We start from the raw sequence: 17,331 nt of genomic DNA, 5'->3' as shown, positions 1-17,331 counted from the left end.
AAGCACCTCGCGACCGATTTTAACTGGGTAGTTTGTCACACTTGAGCTCAGTCGTGCGCGTATTCCGAGGTACGGGGCCTCGCATGCGCCTGACTGTCGCAATGCGTTGCACGCTTTTATTCAGCCTTGTAACCCGAGTGAGCCATCGGGTATGTGTAGAGAGCTCCGTATCTGTTTTGGCACCACCCTTGTCGCCTCTGGCGAGACAAGGTAAGGAAAGAAAAAAAAAGGTCCACGAGTGGCTCTGCGCTGGTGCGTAGGCGCCGATGACACAGCCTCGACTTCCGGCATCCCGTCAGCTGGTGGCGTTGGAGGAGGTTGCGGTAAAGGCCAAGAGGAAGGTTTTGCGGCTGCACGGCACTAAATATTCGCCGCGCACTCTTTTCTATTTTCCCTGTTATGTGTCACCGCGCCTGTTGGCGGACACTACTACCTTGTATACCGGAGTACCAGAGTCCTCCAATTAGTGCTTTAGGTGCTTGGCATTTTTCGGCCTTTCAGATCAATCGGTTTTTCTCCGTAGCTGCGACGTCCTCGCGGGGGCTTCTGGTGAGACCCCCAGCGCTGTTACAAAATGAGAAATTCGTAGCGAACGTGGGCAGGAAACTGCCAGACGCCGGTCGGACGTGCCTCCGTTCTCTCTGGAACGATTGTGCGCGGACGGTGTTGTTGCTAGTGGCTATTTGTTAATGAAGTAACAATGGAAGGAAAATATGTCGCTAGCTGCGGCATCTGCCATCGAAGCCTGAGCTGCGGCTAGCGGGAATAAAAGGACAGGAAGAGAGGGAAAAAAAAAAGGGTTACAGTCAGGTTTTGTGGAAATTTCCTTTTTTCAATGTAATAACTTTTGCTTGCTGTTTCACACTTTGCAGTATATATTTGTTCATGACTGCTGACCGCTACGTGTAGTTGCCAGTGTGGGGGCCTGCGGCCTTGTCAAGCTGCCTTAATGACAGATTTTTCTGCAGGCCTCCGGCATCATGTGCGTTTGATGCAAATAAAGTTATTATTATTAAAGGATAGGGGTACGGTGATTGAAAATTGGTTGGTTTTTGGGGAAAGGAAATGGCGCAGTGTCTGTCTTGCATCTCGGCGGACACCTGAACCGCGCCGTAAGGGAAGGGATAAATGACTTGAATGAAGGGATAAATGACTTCGCGTTCTGGAAGATTGTTCAACACTGGTTTTAAACCGTACTGCAGAAGTTAAACGCCGGCTTGTGAAACTTCGTTATCCACTTCGCTAACGAGGGCATCAAAGGATGTGGGCGCGGCCGTCGATTTGCTGGTCCACTTTGTAGACGCGCCTTCATTGGGCTCCTGCGCGGTTTGGTTGCGCCTCATCAGTGCCTTATCAGGTCTCCAAAGGCTGAAACTCCAAGCCTCGCGGCCGGAAAACGAGATACGTAAGCCTCGTATCTATGAACTCTGCAATCCAATCCAAAAGTGACTGCCCACCGTCCTTTTCGAGTTATGCGGACAGAGTTATCTGTGCGCTTGCTTGTCAATCGACACCAATATTGTGCCAACTGGACTACTCCAAGGTACACTTACTTGTACGAGGAGATCCAGACTTAGTGCCCTGAGCGGTTATATGTAGCACAGTACTCTTCCACTTGGCTCCCCCGGTGGCTCGATCCGCACATAAAAGGCGAACCGTCAAGCATACGTTCAGTTGGTAACGATAGCGCCACTGCGTCAACAGCGCTTGTCGGTTGATTATCTGGCCCCGTGACTCATGCCTAAAGATGGCCGTTCTGCGCCGGCGGTAAGCAGAGATTTGGCGAGGCAGCGTTGTTGCGCCCGAGTCACAACTGGTATACGCAGTCCGTTGTTGTGGGCATCTAAATTGCGCTGATTATAGTATCTAATTGCGCGAGATTGCTGTTTATGAATAGAACAGCAGCGAAGGTTCTTGCCAAGTCGCAGCAGACATCCGTAATTACGCACCCTCGCTGCGATCTGCTCGTTTCCCGTGTTGCGCATAGTGCCTGGAAAAGGAAGTCAGCGACAGAATATAATCGGCGACATATAAGAACAGTCGGGGACAAAAGTCTCTGGACCGCGAGCGTCGTAATCGAAGCAGATAACTATGTTTTTAGCCGCTGGCTGGAGGTCACACTTGTTAGAGGCCAAAATCGCCAGACGACTTCTGTCTCCGATAGTGGGTGACCCCGAAGCAGTCGCAGGGGGTCACTGCGTATGTTTATTTTTTATGCACATTGAAAAGTGAAGCAGGCAGCCTGTTACATTCAGAAAATGTTTTCGATGAGGAATGGTTAGAAAAGAATGTTTTTTTTGTTGCCCTACTTTTACGCATGATCTACATGCTCTTTACTTACATACTTAATGCTGCCAAAAAAGTCACTTGCTGCTCTCTGTGTAAATTTCATTCACGAGAAATGTTTAGGTATCTGTATCGAATCGCTGGGAGGACTTTAATCGAAACGATGGCTTTCCCATGCCGGGACTTCGTGGCCAGGAAATGGATCGTCCTGAGGCGAGCGGGCCTTCGAGACTCCAGCTAGTGAAAATCACGGTGTGGAGCGTAATCGGATTCGCTGTCACGGTTAGTGGTTCTCTGTATAACGTGTATGACGGTGCACGTGCGTTTAATTGGGAGCCGGGAGCTTGCGCTTTATAGGTCGCCGCTAGTCGGCAATTGAGCAACGCTGTATAGTTTCGATTTCCGAGCGTATCGTTCCCTCGTTTTAGTCACCGGAGGATCACCATATGGTAAGCGAGACAGTATATGTAGGGAAAACCTCGTTTAGGACGTTTGAAAACTCCACAGCTGGCAAGTCTGAGCACTGTCTGGTCGCCTGAGGGGCTGGCTGCTTGAGCTTTTCCGCAAGTGACGCGCCTCTGCCGCTGCCCGAATATAGCCCAGCAAGGCTGGTTATTCGTGGCGCGCTTGTGCCGGGCGCCGTTTCCGCCTTTGAATATTCACGAGAGAGACACCGGCTGCTGTAACCTGTCGTGACCGGCGTGTGTGTAACGGCGCAGCGTTCGGTCCGCGCATACAGCGGCGCATGCCGGGAATTAAATCGGAAGGGTTTTCGTGTCGGCAGCGCGTTACACGCTCGTGCCCGATGCGTGCGCTCACGGCGAAGGCCTTGGATGGGCAGCAGCGCGGACCGTGCACAGCTGGAACGGAGTGTTCCTGGAAAGCCGGAAGATGTGGCTTCCCTCTCCCGCACACGTTGTGTGATCTTTGTCTTTTCTGTCTGCAATCCGTCATTGAGGAGTAATAACACGCGGCCATGGGGAGAGGCTGCGGTCGTTGCGGGTGCCTATAGAGGCTACGTTTTTCGCTGACAAACAGCGTCGCGCGTCAAGGAGTATTCTATACCTCGACGCCTGGACAGCGAGTGCGGAGCATCAAGCTACGCTATACACATCTCAGCCAACCGTCTTCGGGGCAGCGTTCGAAGAGTGGCGATATTGTCGCTGCCATTGGCGGCAGCTCTAGACGGCGACAGCCATGCCGTTGCTGCGATGGAACTTTTAACTCCGGAGCTGCTCTGAATCCATTCTTCTGCCACTGAAGTGCGGGCCGAGAGGCTCATGAGGGCAGGGCGTCTCGGTGGAAAGCAACTCTCGGATACCTTTGGAGCAGGCCCGTGAACTGCATTTGAGCATGTAAATGTATGTAGTCGGGACGAGGTTCCTTCACCAAGTACAAGCCGGTAGGCTGAGCAGTCGGGAGACAGTGCCTCACGAAGCGTGTCGAGGCGGTCATCCCTACACGCCCTAACGGCCACCTGGTTCGAGGCTGCGTATATGATGCAACTCGATTGGCGAAGCTCCCCCCCCCCCCCCCCCTCACTTCTATACCCCGGCCTTTTAGGGTACATGTTACGGAACGGCCCGTTAGTTGTCGGCATCTGCTTGATCACGGCTTGCGGCACGGAGCGCTCTTAAAAACAACGCGGGGGAAGGGGTGGCACCCTTGATTGATTCTGTCAGTCGTTTTTAGGTTTCCTCCGCTCTGTCCCTGCCGGTGCAGTCCTGGCTCGTTGTGCTTTCGCGTTGTCCTTTGGCGTCGGCAAGGCGTCGAACCCTGTGTTCGTTGCGTCCGCCGTCCCCTCCTCCTCCGCCCGTGCATCCTCTTTCCGCTGCGAACACGGTTCCGGCGAGGAAGTCGGATCATCGGCCAGCCCTTTCTTCGGCGCTCCGTGGAGAATCGGTTCCCCCGGGCCTTCGCCCCTCGAGTCTTCTCTGTTCCGAATGGCGCTGATCCGCTTATGCGCGCCTGACCAGAGCACCGAGACGAATTGCCTCTTCTCTCTGTCTCTACCGTGTCCCTTTAACCACGGTCCTCTGTCCTCCTCCTGCCTCGGGCACAGCCTCCTTTCAGCAGTGTCCCCCATTTATGTTTTGATTCTACGCCTCAGCTCAGTGGCGAGGGCGTCCGCGCAGGAAAGAACTTCCCGCCTCCTGTGCGCGCCGTATAGGAGGTGCGTCGACCGCTTGATCTTGACGGATGGCCGCTGTCGATCAGGGCCAATCGCCTCGCGGCGGAGTCGTTTCTCTCCGGCGACCCCGTCACTCGTGGGCCCAAAGCGGGACTGCGACCTCGTCCTCTGCCCACGCGGAAGCCTGTTCCGTCGCGGGAGATTGATTACCGCCGTCCTCTTGCCACGCGTCCGTCCTGTTAGGTATGGCTAGTCGGTCTCCAGGCGACGACCTCTTGAATAAACACCGGGATCGCGTGGCGGAGCGAGAGGTAGGTAGAGATGGGCTGATGAGACACTGGCGCGGCGTCTTCACGTTGTACGTGCGACAGCGGCGCCAAAATCATCACGCCTCCGGCCAGTGGGGCGTCTGGCGGAAAAGCGGGCTAATGGATTTGTGGCGTGCGCGCGCGGCTTTCCTGCATTGCGCCCCAGACTCGCTCGCGAGTGCTGAGGGAAGAAGAGCGGCCGAGACGCATCCGACGCGTGTCATTCTTCCGCGAAAGCGGCGGCCCCTCTCGCCGGATGCCGTCGCTGTTGCGTGGCTGAGAAGTGCCGAGCTGATTTTTCCGCGCTGGTATTCGTTGCCTTTCTCACCAGCGCGCTTCGTTCGGCTGGCTGGCTTCGTCAGCGTGTGTGTACTGTGTACCTACCGAGCGCCGCGTAACAATTGCGTACTTAGCAGACTCGCAGCTTTTCTCCGACATCACGCGGTGGCTCAGTGGTTATGGCGCTCGGCTGCAGACCCGAAAGAGAACGCGGGTTCGATGCCGGCCGCGGCGGTCGAATTTCGATGGAGGCGAAATTCTAGAGACCCCCCGTGTGCTGCGTGATGTCAGTGCACCTTAAAGAACCCCAGGTGGTCGAAATTTCCGGACCCTTCACTGCGCCGTCCCTCATAGCCTGAGTCGCTTTGGGGCGATTAACCCCATAAACCATGGACTACAACCACGCTGCACCTTGGTTTCCGGCGAAATGAGCGCTCTTCATATCGCAACTCGAGCATTTCGTTTGTGCCCGCTAGAGGAGGCAGCGAATGATATTCCTTAGAATTGCCAGCTTGGCAGGACGTCCTTCGACGTAGTCATGTAGAGAGATTTTCAAGCTTGTTATAATATCATCCTCTTCTGGGCTTCTAGCTCCATGTGCAACTTGAAAAAAAAAAAAAACCAGCGAGTATACAAAAGAAGATGATCGCAACAGCCCTCCAGTGCTTCTGGACTAGCCTCGGTGTTTAGATCGTAACAATTTCCAGCCGTTACGACTCTTTGTTCAAGCTTTTGTGCGTGCCTGCAGAGAATCATTACTGGAGCTTCCGTTTTGAAACTAATCGAGCAGCTCCCTTGAGGCTAGTGTCAACAGTTTATAGGAGTGGCGGACGGCGTCCGAAAAGATTGAAGAGCTCAAAACCAGGCGAGGACAGGGAGCGTCCGCGTGTCTTGTTATCTTTTGTTTGGTTGCCAGCACATTCAGCTGGGTCGAGCGCGCAGAAACTATCTTGTGGCAGCCGTGTTTGAGCCGATGTCTGGCCCAGCTGTTCCCACCCAGTGGGCCCGAGGTCGCGATCACCGACCATGGAGGTCGCATATCGGCGGCGGTGTGCAACATCCAAGGATGCGTACTAAGGCTTTGGCTACCGCGAAGGGACCTTATCCACGGCATAAATGAATTCTAGCTGTCCCCTCGCGGGTCGTCTTTCCCGCGTTGTTCCTTTTCTGGGCTTATTTATACACGGCAACTTGATACATTACAATCGTGGCTCTTTAAGCGCTGAGCAGATACATGCGCTGACACGATTCTGGTCTGCGCACCCTTGATCAGGTGCAGCTTCAAAAAATTGCGTCGAGGTACTTCAATATTAGAGTTTCAGGCTTCAGGAAACCGCATGCAACATGGGTAGCTTGGCACATGGCAGCACAGACCGCGGCTGTCCGTCGGCGGCTTCCATTTTACCCTTATTTGGACGTCAAAGTGTCGTAGCCGTATACAGGGGGCGTCTTTATGTGTAATACCCCTGTCACACGGCCAGTTTCAATCACCCTCGAGTCGAGGGTCTTCGAGATTCTCAATCGCCATCGAACTCGCCGCTGCTACACGGCAAATCTCAATGGCCATTGAAATGGTTCTCGTGTCTTACGCCACGGATGAGTGGCGCCACAATCGCTACTTTGGATTTTGCAAAAATAACAAAAATAGTTGATAAATGTATACTAAATGCTGAAATACAGGCATACGCGAAAGTCGTTAAAAACCCTTTTAATTGCACGTACGCGACGGACATATGCATACACTGCTATAGCCACACTAATACAAGACGAGCCAAAACCAAGCTAGTCCAACTGCGTCGGAGCGCTGCTTCGTCAGGCTTAAGACCTGGGAAATCGCCATGATATCTGAAAAACAAGAGCTATTTGCCTCTTGAAACTTTATGCGAGGGTAAGAATGGGCAAATTGAAGGCGAATACAACAGCTTGGAACACGATATTGCTTTGAGGGATTAGCGACGAAGCTGTTATCGCTGTGAAGCGGGCGGGCAGGGTGCCGCCATGTTGTCAACGTTAAGTACGCAAGCAACGCAAAGACTGCAATGCAAAATTAATGCGCTTAATGCACTTAAAACCAGTCTAATATAATTTTAAAATAATTTTACAGGCTGATTGCATTAAATTTTATGCGAATAATGTTTGTTCATGTTTTTGCACCGTGAATGTGTCGTGTACGAAAGTGCGCATGGCGCCGCTCGAAGCAACGCTAGCAACCTTGGGCAGCGCTCGAAGGCCCTCGAAATCTCGATGGAGTTCTGCGCTACTCCGTTGACTCGATAGGCTATTGACTCGATCGCCATTGAAACTGCCCGTGTGGCAGCGCTCGATCGCCTTTGAGTCGATAGACTATCGGTTCGAGGGCCCTCGAAATGCCCGTGTGACAGGGGTATAACACATGTGTTGGTGCATGTAGGTGGCGCTGCCCAACTTAATTTCGATTGATGGCACCGCCAGGAAATCGCTAGCAGCAGCAAATCGGAGGTAACACCAGAGTTCGTATACCGACAGCTCATAGTGCCTTTTAACTGTTGACGATCTGCTCCGTCCAACCGTGCCGGCGGCGGTGTAATCTTTCGCTCGGATGCTGTTTCCTCCAAGCAGTGCACGTGTTTCTGCGTTGCTCTATGCAAAGGGGGGCGCCGGTTTGCTCGAGCTACAGCTACGGATACCCGCATTTCCTTGTCGCGCCTGGCGGTGGTTGTTACTCACGTATGGCGTTTGTTTCCTTTCCTCCTTTTCTTATATATATATATATATATATATATATATATATATATATATATATATATATAGTGTGTGTGTGCGTGCGCGCGCGCGCGCGCGCGTGTGTGTGTGTGTGTGTGTGTGTGTGTGTGTGTGTGTGTGTGTGTGTGTGTGTGTGTGTGTGTGTGTGTGTGTGTGTGTGTGTGTGTGTGTGTGTGTGTGTGTGTGTGTGTGTGTGTCCCTGCCTGGTTGGAGGAAGAAGATTGCGGGAAACGCTGCAGTCTCTATTGCAGGCGTGCGCGCTGTTCGGCGGTTCTGTATAGGATATTGCTGCCTCTGCGGCAAGCGTCCGTGCTTTTTAGTCGGTCCCCACTCAACCATATACTCTGTAAACTCTAATAAGCCTATATGGGAGTAAAAAGGGAGTAAGGTAACCTCTAGCGTACTCCTTTTTTATATAAAAAGGGAGTACGCTAGATGAGACTTACTCCTTTCTGTTTAGAGTGTAAGGGGGGGACGGGGGCTGAACTCTGAACAGATGAGCGAGCGAACGTTGTTGCGTGCCCCCGTGATCTGTGGCAAAATGTCAGCTCAAGAGGCGAGATATTTTTTTTTTGATACCACATTTAACGATACAGAACAAAGAATGACAGCCGCTTCTTAGCCGCGAGTGCAGTGAGGTCGGCAGATGGGTGAAGATGGGACGGCGCGTCGACATTCACTGCACTCGTTAACTCTTCGTCTCGGTTTGCCCGCCATGCAGTGTCGGGCGGGGAGAGCAACGTCGCGTGTCAGCTTCCCATCGAATACACATTCATTCATCTCCTGAGGAAGAGTCGGGGAAGCCGTGTTACGTCGAGATGTAGTGGCGGAGACTGCTCTCCACATCGAACGATTATACCGATGGGCACCGCTTTCTCCCTTCTTTTTTCTCATATTCTGCTGTAAAGCATGGTGTTTTCTTCACAGTGGGTGGGCGAGATCCGGACGCTTACACACACACGCGCGCGCTCAAAGCGGAGGTGTACGGTTTTTCGCGAGGTGGGTGAGGGCGCGTGTGTCGCCTCGCTTCTTCGTGTCTCCCCTGCGGCAATGTGTTGTTCGAACCAAGGGCGGGAGGAGGGAGAGGGCGACAGTTGATTTTGGATTAGCTCCGACCGCTCGGGTTGGCACGCTCCTCCTGTGTGTCTATACACTCGGGCCGCATATCGGTGGCGGTGAGAATAAAGGGAATCGGGCGCGGAGATCTCCGTCGTCACACGCACACGTTATGGCTTCCTCTCTTTTTTTTTCCTTCCCTTTCCCAGCCGCCGCCCTTGAGTTTTCGTTTAGGAAGGAGACAGCGGCGCGACTGGCAGGCTGGTCGTCGTCAGCCGTCGTGTAGACGACCACGTCGGCTCGGCCTCGATCAGTATGCTGCGGAGTGGCGGCGGCGTCAGGCTTGGCTCCTTCCCTGCGCGTATATGGCAGCGGATGTGGGACGCCCACGCGCGCACGCCGCCAGGGGGGCACGGCCGCGGGGGGCCGTCACTGCATCTGTGTACTGTATTACCGCCGTCTTTGCACGACGGGCCTGCTGAATGGCTGCGCTTGGGTAAACGCTAATGAGGAGTTGCTCCCCTATTTCAAATCCTGCTCCACGGAGGAATAATAATAATAATAATTAATTTTAGGGGGAAAGGAAATGGCGCAGTATCTGTCTCATATATATCGTTGGACACCTGAACCGCGCCGTAAGGGAAGGAATAAAGGAGGGAGTGAAAGAAGAGAGGAAGAAAGAGGTGCCGTAGTGGAGGGCTCCGGAATAATTTCTACCACCTGGGGATCTTTAACGTGCACTGACATCGCACAGCACACGGGCGCCTTAGCGTTTTTCCTCCATAAAAACGCAGCCGCCGCGGTCGGGTTCGAACCCGGGAACTCCGGATCAGTAGCCGAGCGCCCTAACCACTGAGCCACAGCGGCGGGGCCACGGAGGAATCCCCCAAAACACATTGCACCGACTGAATGAACAGTGTTGTGGCGGGGTCGAAAGGCGCGGGGAAACCGTGTGCGTGCTTGTCCGGTGGGATGCAGTGTTGTCCTCGCAGCCAACTTCTGGCTGCTGGCGGAGCCGCGGTCCATGTTTGGCCTTGCGAGATTCGGAGCGCGCAGTTCCTAGCAGCTGCATGCCCTACCAGAGCTTTGCTCCTTGATCGGGAAAGAGTATACCTTGCGCCTAGCACGCCCAGAAAGTACACTTAAAAGTGCTACATAGGGGTTGTGGCCTTTTCGGGGCTATTAGCGGCCGAGAGAGCCGCCATTACTCCCTTAGAGCCGAAATGAGCATTAGTCCCGGTGGCTGCAGTTATTCTTTATCCGTTTCTGGCTAAGGGTGCATGGAAAGTGAATTGCTGGGCACTGTGCACTTTTATTTCTCCCTCGCCAGCTGTTTGGCAAGTGCTTTCGCGAAAGTGGGCGTGCGCAGGACGTTGCAACGACCCCTCCCCGCCCTTCAAATTCCCCTTGTTGGCCTCGTCAGAGTTATTGCCTGATGTACACTGCTGGCGTGTACCCGTCTGCTTGTCGGAGCCTTCCACTGAGAATTGTCTCGCAGCCCACAGTGCTTTTACGGCCTGTAAAGGCAGCTACGACGGTCTAGCATGTTGCGGTAGCTGCCATACATTTTGTGCTGCTGTACTGCCTTCGTTGAACGCGATGCTTTATTCACGCCTTGCTTCTAGGCGCGTAATATGCAGAGCTCTATCGGTTGAAGCAGCTGCGACCTCGACCTCTCCTCCCTCCCCGGCTGCCGATTACTGACCTTGCTGCAGTGTCGGTTGATTAGATCTGTGGACCGGCTTTATTGGTTTGAACGCTCCTCACTCGACGCATTCATGCGCGTGGAGTATTTGAGGCTGATAATATCGCGGGAGAGGCGCGAAAGAGTTCGGTTCATGACAGCGATTGACGCCAGAGGTCGATCAACTCCGCTGATGTCACGACGAACCCGTTACAAACTGAAGCGCAGATATCAGTCTTGTCCTGCATCGCTTCGATTGCGAGAGCTAATCAGCGGAAAGAGAAATCTGCCTCCAGATAGCATTCGCTGTTTTCGTGTGGTCAGTCTTGTTCAAAAGAAAGAAAATGCATGGATGTTATTCGCTTTAGAAGTCTAGCTGTAGAAAGCAAAACAAAAAAAGTTGAAGTGCCAAGGTTACCCTTGCTTGGATGCCAACCAGGTGTGAGTTAAGCGCTGTGGTGGTGGCGTCTGGCGGCGGCGTTGGAGGTGAGGAGGGGATTCGTGCCGTGGCCGGATCGTTGGGACGGCTTCCGCGCCATTGCGGTGGGCCGTGAGAGCGCCTTGGCTGCTGCAGCCACGCGCCGCGTGACTGCGCGATAATGCTCCTTCTCTCCACGCACCCGTGGTGTTTTTTGGAGGGCCGCGATAGAGCCACGGAGAGAGAGAATTAGAAGGTGGGCTTTGGTGGCGCCGACACGGATCCGCGAAGCGTACAGGATGGGCGACTAACCGAAGCCGCTCTATTGAACACTGGCTGTGGCTGCAGCGTTGACTGTCTTGATTGGCCGAGGGACTTCGAGACGTCATATCCGGTCCCGATGCAAGTGTCATCTAGTGGCCAGTGCGCATGTGTTGTTCACCTGAAGCTCCCCAACGTTTCCGTGACGTCGAATTAACTGCGTCACACTGACTGGGGTGATGCATTGAAGGCTTCTTGTTATTGGCGGATGAAGCGGTCGGCGGACAAGGAAAATGACACAAAATGAGCACCGATCAAATTTTATTGGGAAAAAGAAAACTCGTTAGCTGCACTGCTGTGAAAAGAAAAAAACAACCTGAAAGGCACAAAAAATATGATAAAGGGTGGCCGTTTGTTTAATCATTACTACAAACCAGGTGGCCAAACTTTTGATTGTTCTGCAATGCATTGTTCCGCCCTTGGCTGTTATTTAATCAGTGTATCAAGGACGGTCGCCGCGCCTGCCGGGGTGCCTGCGACCAAATTTTGTGATGTTGCCAGCCCCTCACGGGTCGTCGTTTCAGTGTACTACACCGCCAGTCATGAGAGTATCTTAACTCCGTCCCTTGAAGAGAGACTGCCGGGCATTCTCCCCCCTCAGGGCCTTTCCGCCGTCAGACGCTAGCGACGCGACAACGTCCGGCCAGCGCGACGTGCAAGGACGAACGGCCCGTCGCGCGCTATCTCCTCCGCTCCCTCGGGCGCTGACGTTAAATGAGAATCGGGTAACGGAAACGGCTCGCACTGGCCGACTTTGAACTCCTCTACCCCCTCTCCCTTTATCTGTGCGCCGCCGCTGGGTGCCTGCCGCGCGCGGTATCGCGCCCGTGGGCGTCCCATACGTTGACTCGATAAGCACTGCTTCTGTGGTTTCCGACGTTCATTAATTGAGGCGGCCGCGTTGCAATGGGGATCACCGAAAAGGCATAACGTTGCCCCGGCGCGAAATTTTAATTCTACGGGCTCTGAAAGACACCAAATGACATCGGGTCATCTGGATGGCGCGTCTGTGTAGAAATGCTTTTAACATTGGCACGTTTGGATGTGGAGCGTGGCACGGTATCGCTGCAGTTTATTTTGGTGGGCTGGTTTCCTTTTCTTTTTATTCTTTTCTTTTTCGTTGCGTCTACTCAATTCCAGTTGGTCTCGTCCCCGCCGCGGTGGCTCAGTGGTTAGGGCGCTCGGCTACTGATCCGGAGCTCCCGGGTTCGGACCCGACCGCGGCTGCATGCTGCGCTTTTATGGAGGCGTAACGCTAAGGCGCCCGTGTGCTGTGCGATGTCAGTGCACGTTAAAGATCCCCCAGGTGGTCGAAATTATTCCGGAGCCCTCCACTACGGCACCTCTTTCTTCCTTCTTTTCTCAGTCCTTCCTTTACCCTTCCTTTACTGCGCGGTTCAGGTAATTATTCCGGAGCCCTCCACTACGGCACCTCTTCTTCCTTTATTCTTTCACTCCCTCCTTTATCCCTTCCCTTACGGCGCTGTTCAAGTGTCCAACGATATATGAGACAGATATTGCACCGCTTCCTTTTTCCCAAAACCAATTATTTTATTATTTATCCCGAGGAAAACTGCAGGCGCAAGATTTTGGCAGCGCTGGAGGCTTGGCGCCATGACCGACCCACTGCGAGCGGTTACACTGAACAAAGGGGACAGCGCGGTGCAGGGAACCGTTTATTCCTTAATTTTTGTCTTGGGTGCGCGAATGGCCGGCCGCGGTTGAAATGCAGGAAGTGCGCGGCGGCGCCTCTCAACGGCCTTTCTCCCTCCCGGCTGTGCCCACGCATTTAACCGCAACGACGCCTTCGTGTTCTGGCCTAAAAATGGCGCGAGTAGGCCTGGTGCATGCGGCGCTTGATTACGGCCGTTTCGGTTTGTGAAGGGGCATTGCAGCTGGTGAAAGCACAAAAGAAGGCCGCAGTGGTGGCTCAGTGGTCCGAGCGTCCGCATTCGGGAGGTGCGGGGTTCGATCTCCATGTGCCGGTGGCTGTCCGCCGGTGATACAGCGGGCACAAGTTTTCCCCCAAACTGGTGCTCGGATCCTTAGGGGTGATATGCTTGGAGAATGGGTATTCGACACCAAAAATGTCTTGGGCCGTGCGGCGCTTTTTTGTCCAAGCTGCCCTCGCTTCACTAAAATCCATCGTCATAACCATCATCAGTTTTTGTCGAAACGCAGAATTAGGAGCGAACACTGTGTAACGCTTGGCCTTCAAGCTTTCGAACTAGAGTGAAGTCAGACTAAAGCAGCCATTTAATAAGGTACGAATAGTAAAGAGGGAATGCTGACATTAAAACAGGTACAGGTGCAGTGGCGAGTAAAAAAGATTAGCACAGTGACGTCACCGCAGCGATGAAAATCGCACTGCGCGGTTGGCGCGACGCCCTGCTTTGCGAACACACCTGTCACTATTTGTAATCGGAGTGTTCCTAACCCCAGCGACCAGCGTTGCTATCTTCCGCTCCTGTGGCACGTCACTAGTGCCGATCTTCTTCACTCGCGACTGTACGAACAGTGTAAAAGGGAAACACTTTACTGGCACTCAGGAACCAAATTTTGTTTTACTTGTTTTTTTTAATCGCGCAAGTGCAGCTTTGGTCGAAGAGCGCCATGGCACAAGGTGTTTTTTTTTTTTTTTACACTGTGGGTGGGGTCAGCGAGCGTTTTCCCAAGCAGTTCACCGCAGAGAAGCTGAGCATCAGGCCAGGAGATATCTTGTTCGTATTGTGTCATCAGCATTTAAGTTGTGCATTGAATTTGGAAAGAGGTCAAATGGGTGATGCATCTGCATTAAAATTGCCTATCATTCCTACTCGAGAAGTCTCTCTAGCCGTTTGTCGATAGTGTTTCCTGCTCTCATACTGCTTCGACCCGTGGCAGTACAGGTTACGATCTCGCAGATTGCGCGCACACGTTAGAAGAGCCTTGTCGGTCGCCGGGCCCTTTCATCGCGAAGGCGGCCGCAGCAGCGCCGGCAAGCATCGTCCGCCGCCCGGTTTCTGGAGAGCCGGGGAGAAAAGTGCCGTGAGGTCAGCCAAGGACGCGGGAGCCGGCGCGATGCGCTTTTCCCTTCCTCCTCGCTAGGCCTGGCGGGGAAGGGGGGGTCGCAACGAACAGCTGGAGGGGGCACCCGTCGTCGCGTGCTTACGTACACGCTACGCTGGCCTTCCCGAGTCATCGGGGAACATCTGCTGTCACAGCGCGCGCGTGTAACGTGCTGCGCAAGAGCGTCTGTCACCTGGAGTTGCAGAAACATGCAGTGTCGTCGGTGGTGCGAACTGAGTCAGTCGCCGTCGATAAGCACCGCGATAAATGTTGGCAACCATGTGGGCGCGCACAACAAAGAGCGAGGTGCGAAGTGCGCCGGGAACTTATCTGTGCGGGCGATGCCACGCCCCGCTTCGATGAGTGACCTGCGGTGTTGACCTCGACATAAGTCGCGTTTCGCAGTTTGCAAGTTGCACCTGTGTGTGCTGTGCGGGACGGCGTCGTGAGGGGCTCCGTCCGGCCCAGCGTGATCACGTGGGGTTTTTCTTTGTTTAGCTTTGACGGTAGTGTTTTGTACTCCAACGCTCTTTTGTGTTTCACCTCCACGGTCGCCACTTCCGGGCGTCGATCCCGCGACCTATAGCCTTGTAGCTGCTACACAGATCGATAAGCGTCTAGTCGCCTTAGCCGCTTATCGTAGGTTCCGAATGGTTTATGATCCGTGAAATGAAAACAAAACCAGTGATCGCATACTTCCCTTTTACGACTTAGCGACAATTCGTTGGATTGTGTTCACCGCGCATCCTGTCTGCTCCGCTGCCTTCGAACGACTTTGCACATGCAGTTTCAGCCAGCCGATTGTTTCTGTGACTCCACACGCATTTATAGTCGACCAGGCCAGTCGCCGCATACCGAAAGCGAAAAACGAGACGTTGAACTGTGCATCTGTCAGCGCCCAGACTGGCTCTGCCATTACGCCGACGTTGCGTGTACCGCGTGGCCGATGCAATAAAATGCACGGGCTTTTCGGGGCGACTGATCGGCACTCGTGTGTAGCGTCGCTGGTGTTATGTTCAATAAACCTGGATATTAGATCAAGCGATGAGCATAAAGTGCTAGTCCTACTCAGTCTTTGTCGCTTTGTGAGTAAGTGGCCCCGCCTACACTTCACTGGCACACGTGCTGTCTGTGCTCTGGATGAGAGTTTCGTTAGGATCTCTCTCATCTGTCCACACTGACTGTGGACGTACTCGCGCAGTTGTTTATACAGCGCCGTATAAACAACCGTGGCGAAGGCGTCTGTCGCGTATTCTTGTGCATCCGGCCTCGTTGCGTGAACAGTGTGCACCGATTGTGTTTTCCTGTTCACCGTCGCTCCCTTGGATCGGTGGCCTCTTACATCCCCGGGGTGGCGTAGGCGCAGTTGCGTCTGCCGCTGGCCGCAGCAGTCTTCGCTCGGAGGCGGCGTCGGGCAAGGCGTCTCTCGCGAGAAGAGAGGAGAGGGAGAAGCGAAAACAGCGGACGAGCCACGCTTCCGGTTTGTCCGGCCGGAGCGGCCAAAATGACCGGCCAGCCGTTGGCCTCGTTTCTCGCCTGCCTGCGCGAGGCTGCGGCGGGGGTTAAACGGCTGTGGGACTCGCGTCTCGTCTTGCTCGACGGCAATCACGGAGGATGCGGACCGTTGCGCCAACGCTTGTTGTCTGGCTTTGCTGAACGATTAGGTGTTCCAGCTAAGCTTGCAACCGCGGTAAGGCAGTTTATTGGGCTGAAGAATAGAAGGAAGTGGAAGTACCAAAACGAGGGCAGAGCCCTGAGTCCAGGGTCGTTTCAGCTCCGTCTATTAGCCTGAGCTGGCGGAGCCCCAGGTTTGGGTGTACTGCGTGATCTGTCCAGACTTGGTAAAGGGGTTCTGGGATGGGTAGGAATGGGTTACCTGCACATGTCCAGACTTTGTGTATGAGGTTTGGAGAGGGTCTGCGGAAGGGGCAATCGAGCGATCGTCTGGGGTTGGCTATTATTGGTAGCATGCCTTTATTTCACTTATTTGCCCAGCTATGAGGTTTCTGTGAAATGACAAACGCGTACCCTTCCTTGATCAGTATGCACTCGTTACGGGACCTCTTGCTACAGCGATAACCTCCGAAAACGTCGTAGTAAGCAGCACTAAAACTTTCAAATTCTTTATAAGGCATGGAATTTTTTTTTAAAGGTGTTTCTTGAGCTGTGCAGCTATGACTAGGAAGTGTGTCTCGCCTGAAAATTTAACCGCTACTCTGACCGTCTGCAGGCACCTGAGTCCCACCCTGCGAACTGTGTGTGCTGTCTGAAGTGCTGCTGTCGGTGCGCGGAGCTGCTTGCGAACACTCGCGGCGCTTTCCGCACTCGCTTCCGTTTGCACTTTATCAGCGCGCCAGAGATAAGAACGGTCCGCTTCGGTGCCCTTCCGTTGGGACGGATGAGCCGCGGCCCGGAGTGCGGTTCCTTATCGCTTCGCAGGCTGACTCACACGGCAGCAGTGCCGGGGAAACACGGGCGAAGGCGCTTGGGAAGTATGTATACTTACATATATTTTCCCATGACAGCATGCCCAGGTTCCAGCCTTTATCCCGCGTGCAGCAAGCTCACGGCACTCGGGGCTGGGATGAAAGCCGCTACTTTGAAAGTATATTGACGTGTTCATTGGTGCTTCCTTGGCTGCTGTGGTGAATGCTTAAGGTATCTCAGGGAAGACGAAGTAATTTCGAAAATAGGCTTTTTCAGGTAAGCATATGCCTTTGTCAGCGTAGCATTGCCAGCGTTGGCGGACACCGGAAAGCCGGTGAATCGTCTTGAGTAATAAGCTGGTTAACTAATTTCTGGTAGTTAACTTTTTAACTATATCACAGTTGGTCAACTGGTTGCAATTAGAGACTTGTAGCCGGTCGTTAGTAATATCCATATCATATTTTAGAATTTCGAGAACGCGATTAACGTCAGCGCTGTGGACCAACAAATGTTGGCTACATCATACCAAATTATGTGCGTTTTCGAAAAGCAAGCAGGCATTGCAACCTTTCTAGTGCACGTAACTAGTCGAAAAAGCCAAATTTTGTCGAGCCACAGCGCCAAGGGTAAT

The 17,331-nt window shown here is 53.5% G+C and overlaps 1 protein-coding gene across 1 annotated transcript in view; it reads left to right on the top strand.

The window, feature by feature from the left end:
* The window catches only part of RhoGAP1A (Rho GTPase activating protein at 1A), a 139,526-nt gene that overhangs the window by 1,848 nt on the left and 120,347 nt on the right, over positions 1-17,331 (top strand). The window lies entirely within an intron of this gene.

Source organism: Amblyomma americanum, chromosome 2, assembly GCF_052857255.1.
Source record: "Amblyomma americanum isolate KBUSLIRL-KWMA chromosome 2, ASM5285725v1, whole genome shotgun sequence".
Taxonomy (NCBI): Eukaryota; Metazoa; Arthropoda; class Arachnida; order Ixodida; family Ixodidae; genus Amblyomma; species Amblyomma americanum.
The sequence above is the reverse complement of the archived record's forward strand: the minus strand, read 5'-3'. Positions and strand labels throughout refer to the sequence as shown.